The sequence below is a fragment of the Somniosus microcephalus genome, chromosome 2 (genome assembly GCF_052327205.1).
Source record: "Somniosus microcephalus isolate GS21.2 chromosome 2, FLI_Smic_1.0, whole genome shotgun sequence".
NCBI lineage: Eukaryota > Metazoa > Chordata > Chondrichthyes > Squaliformes > Somniosidae > Somniosus > Somniosus microcephalus.
The window spans coordinates 214,083,740-214,096,441 of NC_140988.1; the positions used below are offsets into that span (position 1 = coordinate 214,083,740).

At 51.8% G+C, this 12,702-nt stretch overlaps 1 protein-coding gene across 6 annotated transcripts in view; it reads left to right on the plus strand.

Annotated features, from left to right (window-relative positions):
- Nucleotides 1-12,702, plus strand: part of LOC147123219 (protein NSUN7-like) — a 185,528-nt gene that overhangs the window by 15,402 nt on the left and 157,424 nt on the right. The window lies entirely within an intron of this gene.

The window sequence follows — 12,702 nt, forward strand, 5'->3', positions numbered from 1 at the left end:
GACAAACATTTCTTTTAAAATTGTAATGTGAATGTTTGAAATCTAATCATGATCAATAGTATTTTAGGGTACCTTTGAAATAACTTTGCCTCTTCTGATGGCCTTGTTGGTAACACTAAGCTGTACACACCAGAAGATCCTGGGTGCAATTTGCGAACTGTGTTGAGTTAGTGGGCCAACAGCTTTGTTGCTACAATTGGCCTGCAACCTGTACTGGAGTGAGTGTGTGTATATAGACATCAGGTGGCAAGTGGCTACTGGTTTTAGTTCAGCTTTGTTGACAGGCGATTCAACTGTGGAGGCCAATGCTCCTTGTTTAGATTCACGCATGAAGAATGGCTGCTTGGACTAGATAGTGGAGAAAAGCTGGCACCCGTAGCACCATCCCTTGGCAAGAGCCATTGCTGTTAGGTGAGAAGGGGAAAGAATTGCTGAAAATGTTATTCTCTGTAAAATGTAGGCTAATGTATGCTTTATTGTATCTACTTTCAACTGTGTAGAATATTGTTGCTGTTGCTCATGGCCTCCCAGCATCATACTAACAGTCAGAAAAAGCTCTAAGAATCAAGATCATACTTTCCAAATGAATGTATAGCTGTGCTTCTTTTCTATGATGAAAATTGCTACTTGCACTCCACATCGGTGCCGACAACATAGGCAGAAAGAGGGATGAGGTCCTGCAGGCAGAGTTTAGGGAGCTAGGAGAGAGATTAAAAAGCAGGACCTCAAAGGTAATAATCTCCGGATTACTCCCGGTGCCACGTGCTAGTGAGTACAGAAATAGGAGGATAGAACAGATGAATGCGTGGCTGGAGAGATGGTGCAGGAGGGAGGGCTTTAGATTCCTGAGGCATTGGGACCATTTCTGGGGAAGGTGGGACCTGTACAAGCCGGACGGGTTACACCTCAACAGAGCCGGGACCAATATTCTTGCGGGGAAGGTTTGCTAGTGCTGTTGAGGGTTTAAACTAGCTTGGCAGGGGGATGGGCACCAGCATATAGGAGTAGAAAAGAGGAATAAGGTGCATAAAAGAGTGAGTGTGTTGGATAGTACTAGAGGCGGAAGTAGTACCATATTGGATAGGAGCAGACTAAGAAAGACTACAAAAAATTCAAGAATGGGTTTAGAATGCATGTACGTAAACACACACAAGTGTGGTGAATAAGGTTGGTGAGCTACAAGCACAATTAGCCGTGTGGCAATATGATGTTGTGGTAATAACAGAAACGTGGCTTAAAAACGGTGAGGTCCTGGGCACTTAATATTTAAGGATACAAGGTGTTCAGAAAAGATAGGGAAGGAAAAAAGGGACGTGGGATGGCAGTGCTGATTTAGGAAGACATTGTAGTATTGGAAAGGGAGGATGTTCTTGAGGGGACAAGGACAGAATCCATTTGGTTAGAGTTGAGGAGCAAAAAGGGTATAATCACGCTCTCTCGCTCTCGATCTCGCTCCCTCTCTCGCCCTCTCTCGCCCTCTCTCGCCCTCTCTCGCCCTCTCTCGCTCTCTCTCGCTCTCTCTCGCTCTCTCGCTCTCTCGCGCGCGCGCTCTCTCGCGCGCTCTCTCTCGCGCGCTCTCGCTCGCTCTCTCTCGCTCGCTCGCTCTCTCTCGCTCGCTCTCTCTCGCTCGCTCTCTCTCTCGCTCTCTCTCGTGCTCTCTCTCTCGTGCTCTCTCTCTCGCGCTCTCTCTCGTGCGCTCTCTCTCGCGCCCTCGCGCTCTCTCTCTCGCGCCCGCGCTCTCTCTCTCGCGCCCTCGCGCTCTCTCTCTCGCGCCCTCGCGCTCTCTCTCTCGCGCCCTCGCGCTCTCTCTCTCGCGCCCTCGCGCTCTCTCGCGCCCTCGCGCTCTCTCTCTCGCGCCCTCGCGCTCTCTCGCTCGCGCCCTCGCGCCCTCGCGCTCTCTCTCGATCTCACGCTCGCTCTCGCGCCCTCTCTCGCCCCCTCTCGCCCCCTCTCGCGCGCGCTCTCTCCCTCTCTCGCCCTCCCTCTCGCCCTCCCTCTCGCCCTCTCGCCCTCTCGCCCTCCCTCTCGCCCTCTCGCCCTCCCTCTCGCCCTCTCGCCCGCCCTCCCTCTCGCCCGCCCTCTCCCTCTCCCTCGCGCTCTCCCTCGCGCTCTCCCTCGCGCTCTCCCTCGCGCTCTCCCTCGCGCTCTCCCTCGCGCTCTCGCTCTCCCTCGCTCTCTTGCTCTCTCTCGCGCTCTTGCGATTTCTCACACTCTCGTCCTCTCGCGCCCACTCTCGCCCTCTCTCCCCCTCCCCCTCCCCCTCGCTCTCACTCTCCCTCTCCCTCTCGCTCTCCCTCTCGCTCTCGCTCTCGCTCTCGCTCTCACTCCCTCTCTGGCTCTCCCTCCCTCTCTGGCTCTCCCTCTCTGGCTCTCCCTCTCTGGCTCTCCCTCTCTGGCTCTCCCTCTCTGGCTCTCCCTCTCTGGCTCTCCCTCGCGCTCTCCCTCTCCCTCTCCCTCTCCCTCGCGCTCTCCCTCGCGCTCTCCCTCGCGCTCTCCCTCGCGCTCTCGCTCGCTCTCGCTCTCTCTCGCGCTCTCGCGATCTCTCACACTCTCGTCATCTCGCGCCCTCTCGCGCCCACTCTCGCCCTCTCTCGCCCTCTCCCTCTCGCTCTCGCTCTCGCTCTCGCACTCGCTCTCGCTCTCACTCCCTCTCTGGCTCTCCCTCCCTCTCTGGCTCTCCCTCTCTGGCTCTCCCTCTCTGGCTCTCCCTCTCCCTCGCGCTCTCCCTCTCCCTCGCGCTCTCCCTCTCCCTCGCGCTCTCCCTCTCCCTCTCCCTCGCGCTCTCCCTCTCCCTCGCGCTCTCCCTCGCCCTCGCCCTCTCCCTCGCGCTCTCCCTCGCGCTCTCCCTCTCCCTCGCGCTCTCCCTCTCCCTCGCGCTCTCCCTCTCCCTCGCGCTCTCCCTCTCCCTCGCGCTCTCCCTCTCCCTCGCGCTCTCCCTCTCCCTCGCGCTCTCCCTCTCCCTCGCGCTCTCCCTCTCCCTCGCGCTCTCCCTCTCCCTCGCGCTCTCCCTCTCCCTCGCGCTCTCCCTCTCCCTCGCGCTCTCCCTCGCCCTCGCCCTCTCCCTCGCCCTCGCGCTCTCCCTCGCCCTCGCGCTCTCCCTCGCCCTCGCGCTCTCCCTCGCCCTCGCGCTCTCCCTCGCCCTCGCGCTCTCCCTCGCCCTCGCGCTCTCCCTCGCCCTCGCGCTCTCCCTCGCCCTCGCGCTCTCCCTCGCCCTCGCGCTCTCCCTCGCCCTCGCGCTCTCCCTCGCCCTCGCGCTCTCCCTCGCCCTCGCGCTCTCCCTCGCCCTCGCGCTCTCCCTCGCCCTCGCGCTCTCCCTCGCGCTCTCCCTCGCGCTCTCCCTCTCGCTCTCCCTCTCGCTCTCCCTCGCGCTCTCCCTCGCGCTCTCCCTCGCGCTCTCCCTCGCGCTCTCCCTCGCGCTCTCCCTCGCGCTCTCCCTCGCGCTCTCCCTCGCGCTCTCCCTCGCGCTCTCCCTCTCGCTCTCCCTCTCCCTCGCGCTCTCCCTCTCCCTCGCGCTCTCCCTCTCCCTCGCGCTCTCCCTCTCCCTCGCGCTCTCCCTCTCCCTCGCGCTCTCCCTCTCCCTCGCGCTCTCCCTCTCCCTCGCCCTCTCCCTCGCGCTCTCCCTCTCCCTCTCCCTCGCGCTCTCCCTCTCGCTCGCCCTCGCCCTCTCCCTCTCGCTCGCCCTCTCCCTCTCGCTCGCCCTCTCCCTCGCGCTCTCCCTCTCCCTCGCGCTCTCCCTCTCCCTCGCGCTCTCCCTCTCCCTCGCGCTCTCCCTCTCCCTCGCGCTCTCCCTCTCCCTCGCGCTCTCCCTCTCCCTCGCGCTCTCCCTCTCCCTCGCGCTCTCCCTCTCCCTCGCGCTCGCGCTCTCGCTCTCCCTCGCGCTCTCCCTCGCGCTCTCCCTCGCGCTCTCCCTCGCGCTCTCCCTCGCCCCCTCTCCCTCTCCCCCTCCCCCCTCCCTCTCCCCCTCCCCCCTCCCTCTCCCTCTCCCTCACTCCCTCTCCCTCACTCCCTCTCCCTCACTCCCTCTCCCTCACTCCCTCTCCCTCACTCCCTCTCCCTCACTCCCTCTCCCTCACTCCCTCTCCCTCACTCCCTCTCCCTCACTCCCTCTCCCTCACTCCCTCTCCCTCACTCCCTCTCCCTCACTCCCTCTCCCTCACTCCCTCTCCCTCACTCCCTCTCCCTCGCGCTCTCCCTCTCCCCCCTCCCCCTCTCCCTCACTCCCTCTCCCTCACTCCCTCTCCCTCACTCCCTCTCCCTCACTCCCTCTCCCTCACTCCCTCACTCCCTCTCTCTCTCCCGCTCGCGCTCGCGCTCGCGCTCTCCCTCTCTCGCTCTCCCTCTCTCGCTCTCCCCCTCGCGCTCTCCCCCTCGCGCGCTCTCCCTCGCGCGCTCTCCCTCGCGCGCTCTCCCTCTCTCGCTCTCCCTCTTACTCTCTCGCTCTCTCGCTCTCGCTCTCTCTCGCCCTCCCTCGCGCGCTCTCGGTCTCTCTCTGGCGCGCTCTCGGTCTCTCTCTGGCGCGCTCTCTCTGGCACTCTCCCTCTCGCGCTCTCCCTCTCGCGCAGCCCACCGAATTTCTCCCCCATGGGTCTTTGTTCACTAAAAGTTACAGTCTCAAATTAGCATAACAGCACTCTACTAATGCTGGATTTAATTTATAGCAGTGTTCTGAAGTTGGGGCTGCAGCACCAGTTTAAGGCAAGTGAGGCACTTCTACTGCCAGTGGAGATAGAAGATCAGCCATGATCTTATTGAATGGCGGAGCAGGCTCGAGGGGCCAAATGGCCTACTCCTGCTCCTATTTCTTATGTAGACCAGCTTTGAAAGGTAAACAGCAGCTGCTGAAGCTCCATACCTCAGCCAATATTTTAGAAATCCAGTTTCATACCATCTCTGTTTGGTAATGTGTTTTGAAGATTAACAAGGCACTTCAGTAAGACAAAGGTGTAACATTTTCCATTCTCCCTTTTTCTTCCTCCTAACCCCAAATGCACACACTAGTTGACTTGCACACAGGCCATTCCTACACCAAAGAGGGGAAATGTCTAGCCAGCATTTCAAGTGGCTGCAATCAGGAATCTGCTTGGAATTGTGCATGTTAATCATAAACAGTACAAAATTAGTTATAGTATGAAGTGATTGTATTTCCCAGTAATTGTAGTGTCCGAGGATCAATAATACTCAGACTGCAGGAGAACAATAAAACAGGTATTTACTGAACAGAGAGTAATTCAAGACTGAAATACAGAAGCCTGCTATGGCTTTATATACAGGGGTGGTCACTGCCGGTACTGCAGTATAGAATCAGTTCTTCTCTTAAAGGCACATACACAACAGTAATCAACTATTATTTATTGGTCAATAAATTTGCAATGGCTAACCACATTTGTAGATTGCAACTCTGGCACATAATTGCAAATGAGACCTTTGCCGTCTATATCTTTTTATCTGTTGTAATCAAATAAAATGAGTGCTTGTATGTGCTGGAACTTGGCTGAGTCTTTCTATCATGATTAAGTGATCAGCAATTTGTGCTATCAAGTTATCTGTTTTTTAGTCAAATGCTGTCAGCATCTGTGTCTCTGTTCTCTAGCCAATGACTCCCCCCTCTCTTTAGCATCTGTCTGAGGCTGAACCAGACTCTTTGCAACCTTGGTGTCATATTTGACCCTGAAATGAGCTTCCGAACATACATCCGCGCCATAACCAAGACTGCCTATTTCCACCTCCGTAACATCGCCGGACTCCGCCCCTGCATCAGCTCAACTGCTGCTGAAACCCTCATCCATGCCTTTGTTACCTTTAGGCTTGACTATTCCAACACACCCCTGGCTGGCCTCCCACGTTCTACCCTACATAAACTTGAGGTCATCCAGAACTCTGCTGCCTGTGTCCTAACTCGCAGCAAGTCCCGTTCACCCATCACCCCTGTACTCGCTGACCTACATCGGCTCCTGGTTAAACGACACCTAGATTTTAAAATTCTCATCCTTGTTTTCAAATCCCTCCATGGCCTCACCCCTCCCTATCTCTGTAATCTCCTCCAGCCCCACAACCCCCCTAGATATCTCTGCTCTTCTAATTCCGGCCTCTTGAGCATCCCTGATTATAAACGCTCAACTATTGGTGGCCATACCTTCAGCTGCCAAAGCCCCAAGCTCTGGAATTCCCTCCCTCAGCCTCTCTACCCCTCTTTCCTCCTTTAAGACACTCCTTAAAACCTACCTCTTTGCTACTCTAATTTCTCCTTGTGTGGCTCGATGTCAAATTTTGTTTTATTATACTCCTGTGAAGTGCCATGGGACATTTTACTATGCTAAAGGCGCTATATAAATACAAGTTGTTCTTCTTGTTGTTGTCACCTGCTGCTGGCAACAAAGGGCTAAGTAGACTAAGAACAAGTATTATGACAGTTTTTTTTTAATTGCTTCTGAGTAAGTTATTTGCCTTTTGATAATCATGAGACCAATAATACCATGTGGTTCCCATAGACCAATCAAATGTGAGAACCAGTGCAAAGAAAATAGCTGGTCTCAGTCTAACTTTGAACCCAGCCTCATGTTGTCTCTGCCTGTTCTAAGTGCTCCTGACTTTCCTATTATCTCCCAGCACCAGACTTTTTTGCTTCCGAGGCTCACCTTTGATCTGCTCCCCATGAACAATGCTATGGGAAATTAAGTAGCTTATTATATATTACCCTGTAATACAAAAGGCAAAATACTGCAGATGCTGGAAATCTGAAATATAAACAGAAAATGCTGGAAATACTCAGCAGGTCAGGCAGCATCAGTAGAGACAGAAACAATGTTACCGTTTCAGGTCTGAGGAACTACTACATAAAAATTATTGCTTCATCATAATTTAGCACTGGTCATGAACTATTTATTATTTTGTATAAGATGAGCTTGCTAAGATTATTTGCTACTGCAAAAATAGTACTGTTCATTTATTCTTTCTATTACTGTTCAATAAATTGTCTGGCTAAAGTGCAAGTTAAAGTCGAGTGTAATACTTCTGAAGATGTGGAAGTGGCATAATAAAATAAATAACTGAAATAAATTTGAAGAGGGTTCCCATGCACCATTATATACAACTTAATGAGAAAATTCTAGTTTTGTCCGGTGCATGGAATCGGCATAACCTTAGTAGATGTAAACCTCAGTAGAATTTCATCCCTCTGTACTAACTATGTATCCTAGCATCTTGTTAGCTTTTTTAATTGCTTCTCTTTGCTATTTGGACATTTGATAGTGACAAGGGAATGGTAGCATAGTGGTTATGTTACTGGTCTAGTAATCCAGAGGCCTAGACTAATAATCCATGAACCTACCAGATTGTCGTAAAAACCCATCTGGTTCACTAATGTCCTTTAGGGAAGGAAATCTGCCGTCCTTTCCTGGTCTGTCCTACAGGTGACTCCAGACCCACCGCAATGTGGTTAACTCTTAACTGCCCTCTGAAATGGCCCAGCAAGCCACTCAGTTGTAACAAACCGCAAAAATAATAAGAATAAAAATAAGAATAAAACTGGATGGATCTCCTGTCATCGACCTCGGCACCAGCTTCGTCCACGACAACGGCACACCCAGCCCTGTCGACCCTGCAAAGTCCTGCTCACTAACATCTGGGGACTTGTGCCAAAATTGGGAGAGCTGTCCAACAGACTAGTCAAGCAACAGCCTGACATAGTCATACTAACAGAATCATACCTTTCAGCCAATGTCGCAGACTCCTCCATCACCATCCTGTCCCACCGGCAGGACAGACCCACCAGGGGTGGCGGCACAGTGGTATACAGTCGGGAGAGAGTGGCCCTGGGAGTCCTCAACATTGACTCTGGAACCCAGGTCTCATGGCATCAGGTCAAACATGGGCAAGGAAACCTCCTGCTGATTACCACCTACCACCCTCCCTCAGCTGATGAATCAGTACTCCTCCATGTTGAACACCACTTTGAGGAAGCACTGAGGGTAGCAAGGGCATAGAATGTACTCTGGGTGGGGGACTTCAATATCCACCACCGAGTGGCTCGGTAGCACCATTACTGACCTAGCTGGCCGAGCCCTAAAGGACATAGTTGCCAGACTGTGGCTGCAGCAGGTGGTGAGAGAACCAACACGGGGAGAAACCTACTTGACCTCGTCCTCACCAATCTAACTGTCGCAGATGCATCTGTCCATGCCAGCATTGGTAGCAGCGACCACCGCACAGTCATTGTGGGGACAAAGTACCGTCTTCACACCGAGGACACCCTCCATCGTGTTGTGTGGCACTACCACCATGCTAAATGAAATAGATTCAGGACAGATCTAGCAGCTCAAAACTGGGCATCCAGACGGCGCTGTGGGCCATCAGCAGCAGCAGAATTGTATTCCACCATAATCTGTAACCTTATGGCCCGGCATATCCCTCACTGTACCATTGCCATCAAGTCAGGGGACCAACCATGGTTCAATGAGGAGTGTGGAAGAGTATGCCAGGAGCAGTGCCAAGCGTACCTAAAAATGAGGTGCCAACCTGGGGAAGCTGCAACACAGGACTACATGCATGCTAAACAGCGGAAGCAGCATGCTATAGACAGAGCTAAGCGATCCCACAATCAACGGATCAGATCAAAGCTCTGCAGTCCTGCCACATCTAGTCATGAATGGTGACAGACCATTAAACAACTGACGGGAGGAGGAGGCTCCATAAACATCCCCATCCTCAATGATGGCGGAGTCCAGCATGCGAGTGCAAAGGACAAGGCTGAAGCGTTTGCAACCATCTTCAGCCAGAAGTGCTGAGTGGATGATCCATGTCGGCCTCCTCCTGAGGTCCTCACCATCACAGAAGTCAGTCTTCAACCAATTGGAGTCACTCCACATAATATCAAGAAACGGTTGAGCGCACTGGATACAGCAAAGGCTATGGCCCTGACAATATCCCAGCTGTCATGCTGAAGACTTGTGCTCCAGAACTAGCTGCACCTCTATCCAAGTTGTTCCAGTACAGCTACAACACTGACATCTACCCAACAATGTGGAAAACTGCCCAGGTATGTCCTGTCCATAAAAAAACAGAACAAATCCAATCCAGCCAATTACCGTCCCATCAGTCTACTCTCAATCATCAGCAAAGTGATAGAAGGTGTTGTCGACATTGCCATGAAGCAGCACTTACTCACCAATAACCTGCTCACTGCTGCTCAGTTTGGGTTCCGCCAGGACCACTCTACTCCAGACCTCATTACAGCCTTGGTCTAAACATGGACAAAAGAGCTGAATTCCAGAGGTGAGGTGCGAGTGACTGTCCTTGACATCAAGGCAGCATTTGACCGAGTGTGGCATCAAGGAGCCCTAGTAAAACTGAAGTCAATGGGAATCGGGGGGAAAATGCTCCACTGGCTGGAGTCATACCTAGCACAAAGGAAGATGGTTGTGGTTGTTGGAGGCCAGTCATCTCAGCCCCAGGATATCACTGCATAAGTTCCTCAGGGCAGTGTCCTAGGCTCAGACATCTTCAGCTGCTTCATCAATGACCTTCCCTCCATCATAAGGTCAGAAGTGGGGATGTTCGCTGATGACTGCAGTGTTCAGCTCCATTCACAACTCCTCAGATAATGAAGCAATTCATGCCCGCATGCAATAAGACCTGGATGACATTCAAGCTTGGGCTGATAAGTGGCAAATTACATTCACACCACACAAGTGCCAGGAAATGACTTTCTCGAACAAGCAAGCTCATTACCATCAACATCCTGGGGGGTCACCATTGACCAGAAACTTAACTGGGCCAGCCACATAAATACTGTATAAAGAGCGGGTCAGAGACTTGGTATTCTGTGGCGAGTGTCTCACCTCCTGACTCCCCAAAGCCTTTCCACCATCTACAAGGCATAAGTCAGGAGTGTGATGGAAAACTCTCCACTTGCCTGGATGAGTGCAGCTCCAACAACACTCAAGAAGCTCAACGCCATCCAGGACAAAGCAGCCTGCTTGATTGGCACCCCACCACCACCTTAAGCATTCACTCCCTCCACCACCGGTGCACTGTGGCTGCAGTGTGTACCATCTACAAGATGCACTGCAGCAACTCACCAAGGCTCCTTCGGCAGTATGTCCCAAACCCGCGACCTCTACCACCTAGAACAACAAGGGCAGCTGGCATATGAGAAAACCACCAGCTTCAAGTTCCCCTCCAAGTCACGCACCATCCTGACTTGGAAATATATCGCCGATCCTTCATTGTTGCTGGGTCAAAATCCTGGAACTCTCTAACAGCACTGTGGGAGTACCTTCACCACGCGGACTGCAGCGGTTCAAGAAGCCTGCTTACCACCACCTTCTTGAGGGCAATTAGGAATGGGCAATAAATGCTGCAATAAAAAAGGACCACTATTGGCGCTCAGCCTACACTAATTCTATTCCACTTATTTAGTACTTGCGTCGCGCATTATTTACCCCCACGTGGAGCACTTTGCATGTTGGTCTTATGCTTCACTTGCCATCTGTCTGCTAATTTGCATAAACAATCCAGTTGCCTGGCTGCATTCTCTCTCTTTTGCGGTTTTTGGTATTTTAACATCATCCAGAAATTTGACAGTTTTGATGTTGGTTTTAGAGTCCTGATCATTTATGTAAATGAGAAACAGTGCTCCAAATACTGAGCTCTGCAGCACCCCACTCGGCACCTCAAGGCTCCTCTCTATAATGGGGCACCCAAAACTGCACAATGTACTGTGGCCTATCATTGTTTGTAAAAAATTATCATTAATTCTTTACTCTTATTTATACAGCTCAAAATGCTATTGGCCTTTTTACAGCTTTATCCACCTCTCTTTGTACTTTCAGGGTATTATGAAACCTTAGATTCCTGTACCTTTTAGCTTAATTGGAAGTCTTTTGTTAAAACCTTCTCAAAAGTCCGAGTAAATAATGTTGGAGGTAATTCCACCGTCAACGTTATCTGTAGTGCCCTCAAATAAGTCAAGGAATTTGGTCAGGCATGGCCTTCCTCTTCTAAAAGCTTGATTACTTAAAGTGATTACTGTTAGATCCGTGGTTCAGTGGATAAATAATCACACGGATGCTGTACATTAACAAATAACAGGTCTTTACTGGAGGAGGGTAATCTCTAGACTGGGGTACAGAGTCATGCGCACAGCTTATATACCGGTGTGGTCACTGCCGGTACTACAGTATACAGGAGCTGTAAAAAGTAGTTCTGACTTAAAGGCACATACACTACAATTCCACCCTTTTTAGATTAATAATACCCCCTTAATATTCAAATAACAATTACATTTTTACATGTACATTCAATAACAAAAGTCCATTTATAGATTCAGTCTTTGGGGCGGCTTCCTGACCCTTTCGGGATAGCGCCTTTCCAGAGGTTCTTGTTCTTGGTGCAGAGGCGATTCTGACCCCTTTTCATCAGGTAGTTCATCGGGTTCCACTGCTACTGGGTCTGAAGTAGATGCTACCGGTATGTCGGGTTCATCCCCAGGTACTCGAGACATGGGGTTGGCGCATTCCTGTGATGCTAAGATCTGATCGACGTGGCGTCTCACAATGTTCTCCCCGACATCCACGGTGTACATTAATGGCCCCTGCCTTGTACATATCGTTCCGGGTTGCCACTTCTCTGTTCGATAGTCCCGGGCCAAGACTGGTTGCCCTACATTGAAGCTCCTTGTCGGCTTCTCGTTGATGTGCTGGAATTGTTTGTCCTCAACATTTCTTCGCACATTTGGTCTGAGCAAGTCCAGACGAGATCTCAACCTTCGGTTAAAGAACATCATGGCTGGGGTCTGGTTGGTAACTGCGTGTGTTGCGTTTCGGTAGGCTAATAAGAAATTGTCCAGCTTATGCTGTAGTGGAATTTCCTCGTCGCTCATGGCCTTTATCGCCTTCTTAAACGTTGTACGAACCTCTCAGCCAATCCATTGGTGGCTGGATGATACGGGGCGTATGTGTAATGCCTTACCCCATTCCTTTTCATGAATTTTTGGAACTCGTCAGACACAAACTGTGGTCCATTATCAGAGCAGATCTGCTCTGGCAAATCGTTTCTGGCAAATATGGTCCGTAGGACTGCAATCGTTTTCTCTGTAGTGGTTGAAGACATCTTTATCACCTCAGGCCACTTTGAATGAGCATCCACTGCTATTAAGAACATTGAGTCCATGAATGGACCAGCGAAATCAATGTGCACCCGTTGCCATGGAGAGGAGGGCCACTCCCATGTGTGTAGAGGGGCATGTGGTGGTGCATTTTGGACCTTCTGGCATCCTAAGCAGCTCTTTGTTAGGTCTTCGATTTGTTGATCGATTCCCGGCCACCACACATAAGCCCTAGCAAGGCTTTTCATTTTCACTCCCCCCAGATGACCTTCATGTGGCTCATTTAGCACTCTCCCTTAACTTGGGTGGAATCACCACTCTGGCTCCACACATCACTGTCCCCTGGCATACTGACAGCTGTTCTCTTCTGGATGAGAATGCTGGCAACAGTGAGTCGCCATGTGTTGGCCATCCCCTCACCGTCAATTCATATACCCGTGACAGCGTCGAATCATTGCAGGTCTCCTTCTCTATATCCGCGTTTGTTACTGGCAATCGTTCAATTATCGACGAATAAAATATCTCGATAGGGTCCACTGCTGGTGCTTCCTCCACAGTAGGCAGTGGCAGGCGCGATAGCCCATCAGCGTTCCCATGCT